At 30.8% G+C, this 15,060-nt stretch overlaps 1 pseudogene; it reads right to left on the reverse strand.

Moving 5' to 3' along the window:
- Positions 1-258: 258 nt before the first annotated feature.
- Positions 259-12,831, reverse strand: LOC145828864 (protein argonaute-3-like; annotated as a pseudogene).
- Positions 12,832-15,060: the final 2,229 nt, after the last annotated feature.

Below are 15,060 nucleotides of genomic sequence, written 5' to 3' on the forward strand. Positions count from 1 at the left end.
TTGAAATCTAAATTACTCTAAAAATAGTTTTATAACATCCATAAAAATTCCGAATGTAATAAACATTTCTATACTTTTTATGTTTTGACTAGTATACTTTTATAGCTTTTTACTAGGTATAAATAAATAAGTTACTCGTAGTTTAAAAAAGTGAGGAAACCAAACATGACAAAAATACAACAATTTTAGTAAGACAAAAAACATTTTGTAAATAAGTTGTTCTGTTGAAGTCTTTTATGACGGGATTTTTGACGAGTACTACTTCCTCTTCTTCTTCATCGAACCCTAAATGTAAATTAGCTTTTATTAAGAAATGTTTGTGCAACATAAAATAAAAGCGTTTAATTTCTATTTTAGAAGAAAATGAAAACGAAAGGCTTATCAAAGTACGACGCTGCTTATAAATTAATAAAATAAAACTTTTGGATCAAAAAGAAAAAAAAAACAGTTTTTTCTCTTCATAAATATGCATCGTTGAAAAAAGTTATTTTCCTATATTATATTTCTACTTTGTCATTAGTAATATATTGGTTTATACCAGGGTTTCCCAAACTTTTTTGCTAATGGCCCCCTTTAAAGAGTTTGAAAAAGTAATGGCTCCCTTCAACATATAGATTACTCAAAAACTACGATAAAATGCACATAAGAGCTTTTTTTTTTTTTTTTTGCTCTTCATCTGCAACTCAAGAATATCTAGTGTAAGTTTCAAGTTATGACCTCATGGCCCCCCTGTGGCTCCTTTACTGCTCATGGCCCCCTGAGTATCTGTCAAGGCCCCCTAGGGGGCCACTTGGCCCACTTTGAGAAACCCTGGTTTATACAAAACAGTATTAAAAAATGTGTCTCTTCAGTGAAATTAAAACTTTATTTTTACAAAATATTGTTTTACATTTGTTATATGTGTCACTTATGTGTTTTATATATCTCGCTTAATCAAAATAATACTGATATTGTTTTTTATATTTAAATGGATAAATTAAAAAATTCAAATAAATTTTTTTTTATCTAATCTTCTATAATTAAGTTTAAAATAAGAAAATATATATAAATTTATATGTCAGTTTATCTTATAAAAATAGGCAAGAGTTTAAAAAAAATTAGTAAGAATTGAAACTTAAAAACTTCCTTTAATCAAATTTTGATATTAAATTTAATATTTTCATAAATTCTAAAATAGAACTATGTTGTACCCTGTAGCGCTCTTCAGAAGCATTTAGATTCTAAGAATTAAAAAGATATAAACGTGATATATTAAAATTTGATTTAAGTTTACAAACTAATGTTTTAAAAGCAACAAAAATAATAAAGATTAATAAAATCGTTAAAACTACTTTGGACAAAAATTAAAAAGAAAATTGTTTATAATTCATTTTAAATGCTTGATTAGTTAAAAAAGTTATAATAATAGCTTTTTGAAAAGACTTCGTAGTAATATATTAATTTTTTTTCTGTAATTAAATATTAAGATATAAAAAACCAAAATATGCAAACTTTAATATTTTAATATGGGTAAAGTGGCAACCCTGTATAAACATAAACTAAAATTAACTAAAAAAATCTTCCCAAACTTATACTTTTACTCATGATACTATTTGCATGTTCCTGTTTTATTATTAACAAAAGATAAAAAACAAAAACAATATTTACAGAAAGCATTGTATCGTCAACAATGGCTAAAAAGTTAAACAATTCAGATATTTACTGAAAAACAATCCAAACGTACCTGAATGCCGGCGTGGGAGCAGAGGTAGAAGTCGAACTCGGTGGGGTGGCAGATGCCCACGTCCACTGTGGTCCCGCCGTGATGTTGTCCAATCTGTCCTCGCCTGCAGAACAACCGGGTGTGATGGCTGCACCACTATGAACGTGATGCCGGGCTGGTAGCCGACACACAGTACGCGGTCCTGATGGCGCGAAGCTCGCTCGCGAGTACCTGCAGGTGAAATGTTAAATTTATGTTTGTTTCCAACAACTGAACTCGTTGTTTGCACGAAAGCGTCGCGGTATCCAGAACATTTTGAGCGGATCATTTGAACTAGTTGATTTCAGTGAACAAGGAATAGCTTCTAAAAGTTCTTTCAAAAGATAGTGTTTTTATGTTTTTCATAAAACAATTGTTCCTCAGACACTTGCCAACACTTGATAAGTTTGCTGATTTTTTTTCAGACATAGTTAAAGCGGCTTTTTAAATTTAAAAGAAATTGCAGGAGAAAACGTTTTGAATTTTAAATTAGTGAAAATTTAGAAAATTAAGGATCAAACAGCTTTTTACGGTGTCTAAGCGTTTTACCATTCAAATGACAGTAATGTTGTGGAAGCACTAAGTTAAGCTGAAGTATAAAAAAATATATTTTATTACAGCTATTATTAGAAAAATATTAAATTTATGTTAGAATGTTTTTACACATTTTTTATAAATCAGGATGTTTTTATTTTAATTTTGTGTTGTACATTTTATTTTGTATTAAAAGCTTAATAAAGAAAACTTTTGTAGATTTTAACTTATTTTGGAATTAAGAATTATTAAACAAAACATTAAGTTGTTAATTACTCAGTTTTACAATTACTATTTGATTAACATTAAAATATTTTTATAGTAAATAAATTAATTTACTTTGTTTTCAAACAATAGAAATCTTATAACTTTAATACAAAAATTAAAATTTATAGTTGTCTTTAGTTCGCATAATTGTGGTAAACTATAGTAAAAACATGGAAATACTATATAGTATCATTTAATAATAGCTTTTTTTAATTTATTCTGTTGTGCAATGATTCCACTAACAGTTTTAAAAAGTGTAGTCTAATTTCTAGAAAGACGAACTATATTTAAATATTCAGCGTTGCCACTCGTTTTATCAATAATTTTTCCAGGTTTTCCAAATTTTTTAGAGGTTTTTAAAAGTGCACATTTTTTGGTCTATTTTTATTTAAAGTTAAGTTTAAGGTAAGAAACTGTGTTAAATAGTATAAAAACATTTAAGATACTGTAAAGCTACTTTAAATATGTTTTTTGATAAAATAAAATTTGATGACGAAAATTATGTTTTATTTATATGATAGACTTTTTGAGTCATAAACATAAAAAAATTTATTAAATACAAGGTTTTTTTTTTCAAAATTTCCCAAATTCCAGGTTTTTCCAGGTAAAGTTGCAACCCTGTAAATAGAGAATAAAATTAACTAACAAAATTTTCTTAAACTTATTCTTTTAGTTATGATAATATTTGCCTGTTCATATTTTTATATTAACAAAAAATAAAAAATTAAAATAATGAAAATAATATTTTCTACAATTGCTAAACAATTAAACAATTCAGATAGTTACTAAAAACAATCCAAACGTACCTGAATGCCGGCATAAAGCAAACTCGGTGGGGTGGCAGATGCCGACGTCCACTGTGGTCCCCGCCGGGATGTTGCCCGACTTTTCCTGCAGAACAGCCGGGTGTGATGGCTGCACCACTATGAACGTGATGCCGGGCTGGTAGCCGACACACAGTACGCGGTCCTGATGGCTCGCGAGTACCTGCAGGTAAAAATGTTAAATCAATGTTTGGTTCCAACAACTAAACTTGTTGTTTGCGCGAAAAAATTGCGGTAATTTACCAGATTTGATTTAAAATCATATTAAACATTAATTGAAACCAGATTAAATCCAAAATCATATTAAATTAATTTATTACCTGATTGAATTCCCTCGCTGACGCCTTCCCTGTACACGACGATCCTGACGGGCTTGAAGTTTGTCGCCTTGTAGAACTCCACCGTCAGGTGGCGCACCATCGACGCCAGGTCCTCCCCGTATTATCTCCTCCCTGCGCTGCTGCACCCTCACTTTGGCGCTGTGCCTGGACGCGTCCATGGATCCCGCCACCTGTGACGTCATAATTGACTACTGTTGTCGTAATACTAAGTAGGCTAATTTTTATTGAAGCATCTCATATTATAAAAAGTAAGTGTATCAATAATTTTCTGTGAAAACTTTTAGTAAATCAATCAGTTTTCGTTCTTGATTAGGTAAACTTTAATTGCGGCGCCATTTTGTACGCATGCCAAAATTAACTGTGTGTGCAATATACGTTACTAGCTTATTGAAACACTAATGCCTGGAAAAATTAGTTGTCTCAGAAATTAATTGAAATGTTCAATGTCTAAAACAAAAGTCAGAAATTTTCATAATTAAGTTTTTAACACAACCTACAAGCAGCAATGGAAGGCTTCTTGGTGTCGCCTGCTGGAGGGTGAGTGACGTCAGCACCGAAGAAAATATCCGGGTCGTTGAAAATACGCGGTCTGCAAATAACAAGTTTGTAAATTAAATTGTTAAAATAAAATGCTCAGATCCATACAGAGGTCTCATTAGCAAATAAAAAGACTGCATACTCATTTACAACGAACTTCAAGCAGGTAGAAAATAACTAAAAAATATACATAAATTAATACTGTTTAAACAATAAATATGTAAAATACTCCATTTGAGAACGAACTGACCTGAGACCGGGAACCAAGATGTTGTTGACGCCGCCCAACTTCAATTTATTTTAAAGCACAAGTTGAAGAGGGTCTGGGAGGAGGTCTTGGTGACGTTATTCACTTGCACGCACTGGGTCGCTATCCCCAACAGCAAGTCTCCCACCCTCTTCACTTCAGATGTTTTATTTTAATAGATGTTTACGTTTTATTTTAGCGAGTTTTTTTATTATGCGGATTTTAAAAATAGTCATTTTGAAATATTTTTTCGAGTAAAATATTTTGCAATACTATGTCTTGTAATTTTACAGGCTTCATGCAATCCGTTATAAGAAATTATGATGGTTTATAATAATAAAGAATCATCAGTTGAACGCAAAGAGTCAAACTTTAACATTTCTCACCGTACAAGTATTGCGGTTTAACAACTGCAGCGGGTAATTTTTTATGTTAAAGTAAATGTTTTTTAATAACACCTTCTGCAAGAAATTCAGTAGAACAATAAGATGATACAAAAAAGGGAGATTTTAGTAAGAAATTTATTTCAAAGATTGGTAATGCAATGCTGTAAAATTATAATTTTAAGAATTAAGTTATATCAAACAATGAGCATGATTAAAAAATAATATAAACCAACCGAAAACTAAAGTTTTTCCTGACAAAACATCAATAATGAGCTGAACTCATCACAGAGGTGCCTGTTAAAAAATATATAATTATTAATCATGATGTTTAGTATATCCTTTAAACTGTGTCCGTCGCGCTTTCATATCCTAGAAATCAACTTTTAAGCCACATGTTAAATAAATTCACTACTCGACCCACAACAGTCGAGACTAGTTCAAGAAAACTTTAAGTCATTTACACGAATAAAAAAACAATTTTTTTATATAAATAACTATAATTTACCAGTTATTTAATTCACAATACATATTCCTAATAAAAACCTGAACAGCGGTTCGACTTACTCGCTGCCCCGCGCGTACTTGCAGAATATGGGGCTTCCCCTTAGAGGGATGCTCGCGTCCTCGCTTATCCGCTGCAATTTTTTCATAAACGTCCGCAGGTGCTGATCGCATGCCCTCATCTCGATGTTGATGCCCGAATGGAACTGCTTGCCCCGCATGTCCCACACCCCCTGGTTGGGCGTAGCTTGCGCGCGTCTGTTGGAATGTTATTAATTTGAACTTTTTTAGTACAGTTACTAAATCGTTGTTACTGTAAGTTTCATGTCCCGCACTCCCTGGTTAGATGTTAGTTGGATTAGTATTATTGAGTAATTTTTTTTTCATTTTATGTTGAACTACAATACAATTCTAATGTAGGTATTTTTTTTTGTTTTTAGTTAATACTATGAACCTAGTTGACATTTTTTGATAGAAGAAAATTAATTATAAAACGTAAAAATCTAAATTATTTGTATTGAAAGTAACTTTCGTAACTTATATTATGCATATCATTTAAATTTTTTCGTTTACTGGTACTATGAACCAACGGAAAAAAATTGCACCAAATTGATGAAACAAAAATTTAATTATTAAAGTTATTAAGAGTACTCATGTTAATTGTCAGCAAACTGTTGATTATTTTTTGCTTAAATAAGTTATTGTTTAGAAAATTGTTAGTTGTTTTCAATAACTCAGTAGAATTTCCAATTAAGTGATAAAAAATCAGAAAAATTAACTCAAATTAAAAATTAAAACAAACTCACGTCGCCACTATACCGTTTTTGGGAGAAAGCAAAATTTTTCCCCTCACTTCAATTATTTCATCCACAACCTGTTAGTATTTACAATATTATTTACATGTTGACTTCAAACTGTTTAAAAGCTTTATACACGCATACTAGATAGTATATCATGTCCTGTTAAAAATAGGTTAATGTTTACTTGCTGGCCAATTTTTTTTAGAAAAATTTCTCCAGGATTTAAAAGTACACAATTTTGGATCTTTTCTAATTTTTAGTTTAAAGTTAAGTAGTGATGTACCGGACTCACTATCCGGGTCCGGATCCAGCCGGGTAATAATATTTTTGTCTGATAGCTGGATCCGGCCGGATCTTGAGTTGAAAAAATGATCCGGATCCGGTTTCGGCCGGATCTTGATTTAAAAAAAAATCCGGTTCCGGCAGGATCCTAACAGAGATCCGGCCGATTTGGATCTAGTTAGTAAAAAAAAGCATACAGAAAAGTTTTTTTCAAAAACAAACCCTATGTAAATTAAAAAAGAGTCATTTTCGTCAGTTAAAAATAAACACCTACCGTGATTGGCTCATTTTGTACACGTGACTAATTTACACTTGTTTACATTTAAACTATGAAATCAACATTTCAGAAATGCAACTCTTTACCTATGTTGTAAAATTAAAATCTTTACTACCAAATTGTCAACTTTATGGCTAGTTATTCTACTGATTATTAGATTAAAGTAATTTTTTCAGTATTTATAAACCTCATTCTGACTCAGGCTAGTTTATACTCACTCTAGCTAGTTATTTTTTGACTCAAACTTCAGCAGAAAAGGCAAGAAGCAGCACTGGTTCGCTTTCAGCTCCAAAGAATATAAAGCTCGCTGCTAAGAAGCAATCAACAATGAATGATTTTAAAAACTTCAAAACTTGGGGCAAAGATGATCCAAAATCAATTACGGTTAATGAAAAAATCATCAATATGATTGCTGTTGACAACCAGCCGTTTTCAATAGTAAATGATAAAGGGTTTTGATCCCAAGCAGAAAACATTTTAACGAGATAATGCTTCAACGGGCTTACAAAAATTTGACTTGTGATAATTCTAAACTTCTGGAAAAGTCTTCCAATTTTTCTTTTACGACAGACATATGGACTAATTCAAAGACCAATACATCACTTTCACTGACGGCGCATTGGTTGAATAAAAGTTTTGTTTATTACCACCGTGTCTTGCATTGCCGGGAAATGGAAGGTCGCCATACTGGACTCAATATTTCTTCTAACATTAAAGATATGCTCAAAAATTGAGAATAAATCACAATCAGGTGCACTTGATTGTGCGAGATAATGCTTACTATATGAGGTATGGCTTGGTATTGTCAAATATAGCATTAATTCCTTGCTTTATTCACACACTACAATTAATTACAAAGGACTCATTGTTTGCGGACGAGGATGTAGAAGTCTTTAAAAGCATCAAGAGCACGAAAAACTTGTTGGCAATTTCAGCGATTCCACCTCAGCTTGTGAAAAGCTATAATTAATTTAAGTTGGTCTAGATTCCACAGCCTTGCTACTTGTTTAAGATGAGGAGGAATTCGACCTACCTAATGCTAAAAAGGTAAATAAGTTTAAAATTAGTGTCCAGAATTATGTAGCTAGCCATTTGCAAGCTCTTATCATTACAGAAAAAGAGCGGCAATTGTAATGTCAGGTACTAAAGCTTCTTGAACCTGTTCAATTAGTTACTAAAGATTGTAGCAAAAATGATGCTCTACTCTCTAGTGTTATTCTGTATACACGAGCACTGAAGAACTTCATCGGTCACCAAGCACGTTGCGTGCTCGATTTAAATGCTGCTACAAACCTAGCAAAAATGAGAAGGCTTGCGAAAACAGGTTATACAATACCTCCTCGGATTTATACCTGAATGATAACAGTTTACTGTCAACCACAATGGCTGTTGATCAGCGCTATCGCCTTTCAGTTTTTTGCTTCTGAATTGAAAAAAAAAGTTAAGACACTGCTGCAAATAAAGTCAAAAAGCATATCAGCTGTGAGGCAAATGAACATTGTGACTCTCCTACACATAAACGTTAGAGAGTTCAAAGTCACAATCTTTAACATTTTATCCAAATGACTTTCTTAGTCTTTACTCTACTGAAGAAGAAGAAGAAGAAGCACAGAACAAGCAACAAAACATAGAAAGTGACGAGGTTGTTGCTGAGATTAAGAGCTTCTTAACCGAAGTAAATTTAAAAGGTCGTGCCATAGAAGCCGATGTTTTAGAATGGTGGAACTTAAACCGAGCATTTTATCCCTATCTCACAAACTTTGCAAGGAAATGTCTGTCTGCACCTCCATACTGTGTAATCAGAACGATTTTATTCTGAAGCTGGCAATTTGTATGAAAATAAGCGCAATCGCTTACTTAGGAAAAGCTTTTACTTCTTCACCACAACTTAGCAAAATAGATATTTTAGTGTTTTTTATTCTTCTTTTAATTTAAAGTTTTTTACTGTTCTTTTAATTTTAATAAAATTCAAATGTAAATACTGTTCGGAAAATGAGCAAACATACCAGCTACTATTTTTAAGTGTTAATCTTAGCTAGACCTTAATAACATATCATAAACTTTCTTATTAATTAATTATTTTAGCAGTATATTTGTATTTTTTAGTCTAATTCTTTTTTAAACTATTATTTTTCAAAACTTGAAAGGATATAGTTAAATATAACACATAAAAGATAACTTCACACAATTATACTTAGTTAGTAGTAGCGATGTACCGGACTCACTATCCGGGTCCGGATCCGGCCGGATATTGCCATTTTAGTCTGATATCAGGATCCGGCCGGATCTTGATATGAAAAAAACACCGGATCTGATTCTGGCCGGATATTGATTTTAAAAAAAGGTTCGGATCCGGTTCCGGCCGCATCCTAACAGAGATCCGACCGATTCGGATCTAGTTAGTAAAAAAGAGCATATAGAAAAGTATTTTTTTAAAAACAGACCCTGTGAAAATTAAAAAAGGGTCATTTTCGTCAGTTATGAAATAAACATTTCAGAAATTCAACTTTTTACCTATGTTGTAAAATGAAATCTTTACTACCAAATTGTCAACCTTATGGCTAGCTGTTCTACTGATTATTAGATTAAAGTATTTTTTTCAGTTTTTATAAACCTCATTCTGACTCAGGCTAGTTTATGCTCACTCTAGCTAGTTTTTTTTTTTGACTTAAACAGTGGCAACCCTGCTAGTTTGTAAATTTTTGGTTTTTTCTGAAAATCTTAGCCTGCCTCAGACTAGTTTAGTTTTTATAAAAACTCAGGCTAGTTTTCTTTTAGATTTTGAATGAGTTTGAGCTGATCCGGTTTTCAAAATTTTGTGATTTTCTAGTTAATTATGTTCAAGAACTTGATTTCAGATTGTTAATTGTAAATATTACCTAAAAATGTCAACCTTGTGGCTAGCTGTTCTACTAATTATTAGATTAAAGTATTTTTTCAGTTTTTAAAAACCTCATTTTGACTCATGCTAGTTTATAGTCACTTTACAGGGCTCCCATATTTTTAGATTTCTCTAGATATCCCTAGATTTTTGCAACTATCAAAAAAAAAAAACCTAAATTTCCCTAAAATTTCCTAAATAAAATAAAACAAACATGAATTTCCCTAGATTTTACTTTTTTTATTGCTGAACCTTTTTTTATGATATATATATATATAATGTTACATAATTGACATAATATGACTCACTATCAAGGTCCGGATCCGGGCGGATGTTGTCATTTTTGTCTGATATCCGGATCTGGCCGGATCTTGATATGAAAAAAATATCCGGTCCAGGTTCCGGCTAAATCCTAATTTGAAAAAAAAAATCTTGATTCAGTTCCGGCCGGATTTTAATTTGAAAAAGCTATCCGGGTCTAGCCGAATCTTAATTTGAATAAAAAGTCCGGATCCGGGTACGGTACATCACTAGTTAGTAATAAGTTATATAATTTCGCATTATCGTACATAGTAGTTTTTATATTATAAATATTACAAATAACTTAAAGTATTAAAAATTTGGTTCCGGATCCGCCCGGATTTTAATTTAAAAAAATATCCGGGTCTGGTTCCGGCCGGATCCTAACTTGAAAAAAAAAATCCGGATTCGGTTCCGGCCGGTTTCTAGTTTGAAAAATAAAGTCCGGATTCGGGTCCTGTACATCACTATAGTTAAGTAAGAAACAGTTTTGAATAGTACAAAAATAATGTAAAGATACTGTAAAACAACTTTAAATGTGTTTCTTAACAAAAAAAGTTTGATGATGACAGAAAAAATTTATCTATATGATTTTTTTAGTCAAATTGTAACTTTACTACTAAACAGGTAAAAGTTGCTTAAAATTCCAGGTATTTTAATGATTTTCGTTCAAAATTCCAGGTTTCTTCAAATGTCGAGGTTTTTTGGCACCCTGTATTTACATGTTTGAATTACTTTAAACTGTTTGAGAAATAGATTAAATTTTTTTTTTCAAATATAACTACCTGGATGCCAAACTCTTGCACGTAAGGGTCGTTTTTGAACTACGCCTTTTTCACAAGCTGCAAAATTTCTCTTTCGCGATCTGGAGCGCTTCTTGCAGTTGCCTAAAAAACAAATTGGTAATTCAATAAGTTCCGGTGAGTTTTTTTTTTTGCTCATATTTTAAAGTTGTTAATTAAATATAATTGTTAAAATTAAATATACTTAAATATTAGTTATTCTAGCCTAGTTTTAGTTGAAATACAAAACTTTAATTGCAAATTCAGTTTTACTTAAAACAAACCTTTATTTTAACAGACAGATAATGTACATTAACAAATTACAGTATTTAAGCGAACCGTATTAAATCAACTGTGTAACCTTGATCATGGTGGAAGTGTGGCTGTCGGTGAGCAACTGATGCAACGCTGTCCGATGTTTGCAACTCGATAGCGGCAGGAAGGTGTGCTTCTGCTCCTTACCCACTTGCAAGCACGGCAGGTGAGGGTATCTGTTGCGTTGTACTAGATTGAAAACACTTTTAAACATTTTTCTATATATATTTACCAAAATTTAAAAGCTTTAAAATTTTTGTTCATGTAAAAAAAACCTAAAGTTTGTGCAACGTTTCTAATGATAAAACAACATTTTTCTAATTAGGCTAAATAACTTTTTTTATTGTAAATGTACAAGAGTAACAAAATAAAACAAACTTCAAGGGTAGGAAATGGTCAAAACAACTATTACACTATAAAATAATTAACTCATTTATTATTACACTAAGATGCATAAACTTGAAACTGACTGCAAACGCATGCTTCTCCTGGAAGTACCTCGCCATGATGCTTTCTGCCTTTCATCTGCAGGAAGAACGGTTCTGCTGGGTGGCCGACCTCTTCGTGACGTTGCACACGCGGTACTTCCCCCTCATGTTGCCGCAGCACGTGATCTCGACCTGTGGGTGACGTCACAATGATCACAAGAGGGGTTCGTACAAAAACGTACACTCGTTTGCAACGTCTTTAATTCTTTATCAACATTTACCGCACTTTTATACTTTTGAACGAATGCACAATTTAACATTGTTCGGTATTTTTAACAACATTCAACTTAACCAAACGAACTCTCCTTTTTCATACACATGTCTCTGATGTGAGTAACTAATAAGATTGTTTCAAAACCCTGCAACCAACCTTCAGCCTCCTGTTTTCTTTGAAAAACTTGACGCGCTGTAAGTCGCTCAGCCCCCTAACGTACCCCAGCTCGTCAGGCTTCTTTACCTCCAGAACGTCGCACAGGAACGGCTGGATCCGATAGAACGCCGTCGCGCTAACTGTAAAAGTTGATTTGTAAAATTGGTCACACTAACTTATATGTGTGAAACTGCATGTGCTGTTTAAAAGTAAAAGGCAGACATGGAACTTTTGATTGCTTTTTGTTCGTATGCCACAAATTAGTTACGATACTTAACAGTTAAAATGTTTAATTTATATCGATTATTTTTATTATATAATTATGTTATGATTATTATAATCAAAAAGTTTAAGAATAACTATAGTTTTGCCAGGTACAACTTATTTAAAGAATTACTAAAAAAATATGCTGACTTCTAAAACACACACATTCTTCAAAGTCAGCATCAAACAATGAAACTAAAACTTTATTTTGTTTTATATGTTACATATTCATTCTTTCCTTTAGTTCAACAACTGTTTTACATAAGTCATATAGTTATTTCACCACCAATGAACTTTTTCCATTAAACTAACCGTAAATATTAAGCAACATTTTCCACTTAGACGGCCTCATGTACTGGTGGAAACCGAACCACACCTCTCTTCCGCCTCCTAGGGTGTCGTGAATCCCTCGGGATCGCTGAAAAACGACCTGCCCACGGGTGTGTACCTAAAAACCAATGATAAATAAAACTTACTAGGTTGCGTGTGTAGTGTGAAAAGTTTGTAATGTGAAAGAATAAAACTTATAGGAGTTTTGTGGTGAAAGAGATAAACTTTTTTTAAATACTGTGTATAAAAAATAGCTAAAAGAAATCATACTGATAAAAACAATGTACGTAAACATTTAATTACCTTACATCTAAGAATAAAATTCAATTACTTTAAATAAAAACCTATCAAAATAAGAAATCATTATTTAAATAATCAGCATATCGGATCGGACAAACAAAAGCAACTAATGTAATGAACTAAAATGAAATAAGGTAACTTTGATATATACACGCATTATTATTTTTTATTTTAAACAAAAATGGAATTAAAAAGTGTTTGACTTTTAATTGATCTCAATTTAATTTACAACGCTAAACTATTTAAAAATTTTAGACTTGAGAAAAGAAATAAATCAGCACTTTTTAAATGTTAAAACGACTTCTAAAACTCGAATTAATACGGTATATAATAAAAATAGAGAAATGTTAAATTTAAAACATGAAATGTATTTATTTAAAAAATCTATTTCATTACTGAAACATATAAAAAGAAAAAATGGTAGGGCAGAATTTTAAGAAGGTAAAAAACTTTTATAGTTAAATAAAACATTTAAACACTTGTTTAAACATTCTTACACACAACAACGAAGTATCATCTAACTAATTTTTTTTCTTCTTTTATGTAATTTTGGAGTTTTTTTAGTAAACGAAGTTTTCAAAAGTATATCTATTATGTTACTTTTTTATTTAAAATTATTTTTGTAAGTTGAAGTCTGCATAAATGGTAGGGGTCAAAAATTTGCGTTTAATTAGCATTTTTTGTTAAGTTGTTAAATTTTTCACATTAATAAGATGTGTATTAACCAGGGGCGTGTCTAGACTTTTTTCAAAGGGGGTTCACAATTTTTTTTGTTCTTAATTTCCCGCTTAAGTACGCATTTCTTAGGTATGCACTACCAGTTAAGTACGCAATATTTAGTAGAAAAACACTGCGTTTAAAATTCTTTTTTCTGCTTAGAAATAAATATATATATATAGGTAGTAATGGAAAAATATTATATATTTCTATTTATTATTCTGTATTAAATTTAGATAAATTAAAAATATAAGAGCCGGAAAATATTATATTTATTATAAAAACAATTTTTAAAGTACTTTGATCGATAAAAATTGAAATTTCACAAAAAAAATTGAGTAATTACCTAGAATGATGTCGCCCCAATATCAAGCTGAAATTATATTAATTTCAATGTTGTTTTTTACCATAATTATAGGCTTAAAAAATATATTTTATAAATACATAGATAGAACTTATTTTTCATAAGCCAATAAAACTTATATCATTCATTTCTTTTGTTTTCAAAATAAAGCAAATGATACAATAACTTATATACATTCTTATACTGTAAAATAAAATCAATTGACTCTTTTAGTTTTTAACAAATAAATTTAGTTATAACTATGTATTTATATAGCTTGTTTAAAACGAAGAGTAATTTTAGATCAACCATATAAGGCTTAAAATCAATATTTTAAGCCTAACATTGTGGTTCAAAAAATTAACAATACATTTTCAGCTTGATATTAGTGCAACATCATCCTAGGTAATTACCAAAAAATGTTTAGACTTTTACAACAAAATTAAAATGTCTCTAAATTATAATTAAATGTTTGCCTGATGGTGCAGAAATTCTAATAATGATTTTGTAATCTCTCTGAGTTAAGAAATTCAATAAATTAAGAACCAACTTTATGGCCAACAGATATACAAAAATAAAAAAACCTAAATAAAAAAATTTAATATATCATTAAATGATAAAAGAATAATTTGCCAGTTGTAGTTGTCTCAATATAATCTGAAAATTCTCTAAACAGAACTTTTTAAGGTTTAAACCCAGTTGGTTGATACATAAACAAAGAATATAAATTTTAAGGTACAAAAGCTTCACACAACATTATTATATACAACCAACTTGGTAAAATAAAACTTTAGTGATTTTATTAGAAATTTTTTAAGTAAAATTGTACTTACTAGTTCAAAAACAATACTGTATCAAGAGTTATTTATATTAAGTAACAAATTATAGTGAAAATTAAGAGCATTTTAGTAAAAAGTTTCCTAGAAAAAAAATGCTACTTTAAAACTTTTACCTGTTATGACGTCACAATTAAAACTTTATTTAAAATCTATTTCAGCTGTGCAAAAAGGAGCATTTTTAGTTAAGGAAACTTTTTTTATCTTTCAGTGTTATAAATTCAACATTCATTATTCAAAGTTTATCAAATAACCAAAACAAAGTCAATAAACAAAGTTTTTAGGGTATTTTAAGAATCTTTTTTTTTTTTTTTTTTTGATTTTTTTCATGGGGTTCACAGGAAACTGGAAACCAGTCAAAACACGCCCCTGGTATTAAGTTAATTTCCTAGTTATT

Source organism: Thalia democratica, chromosome 2 (assembly GCF_965202585.1).
Source record: "Thalia democratica chromosome 2, ktThaDemo2.hap1.1, whole genome shotgun sequence".
NCBI lineage: Eukaryota > Metazoa > Chordata > Thaliacea > Salpida > Salpidae > Thalia > Thalia democratica.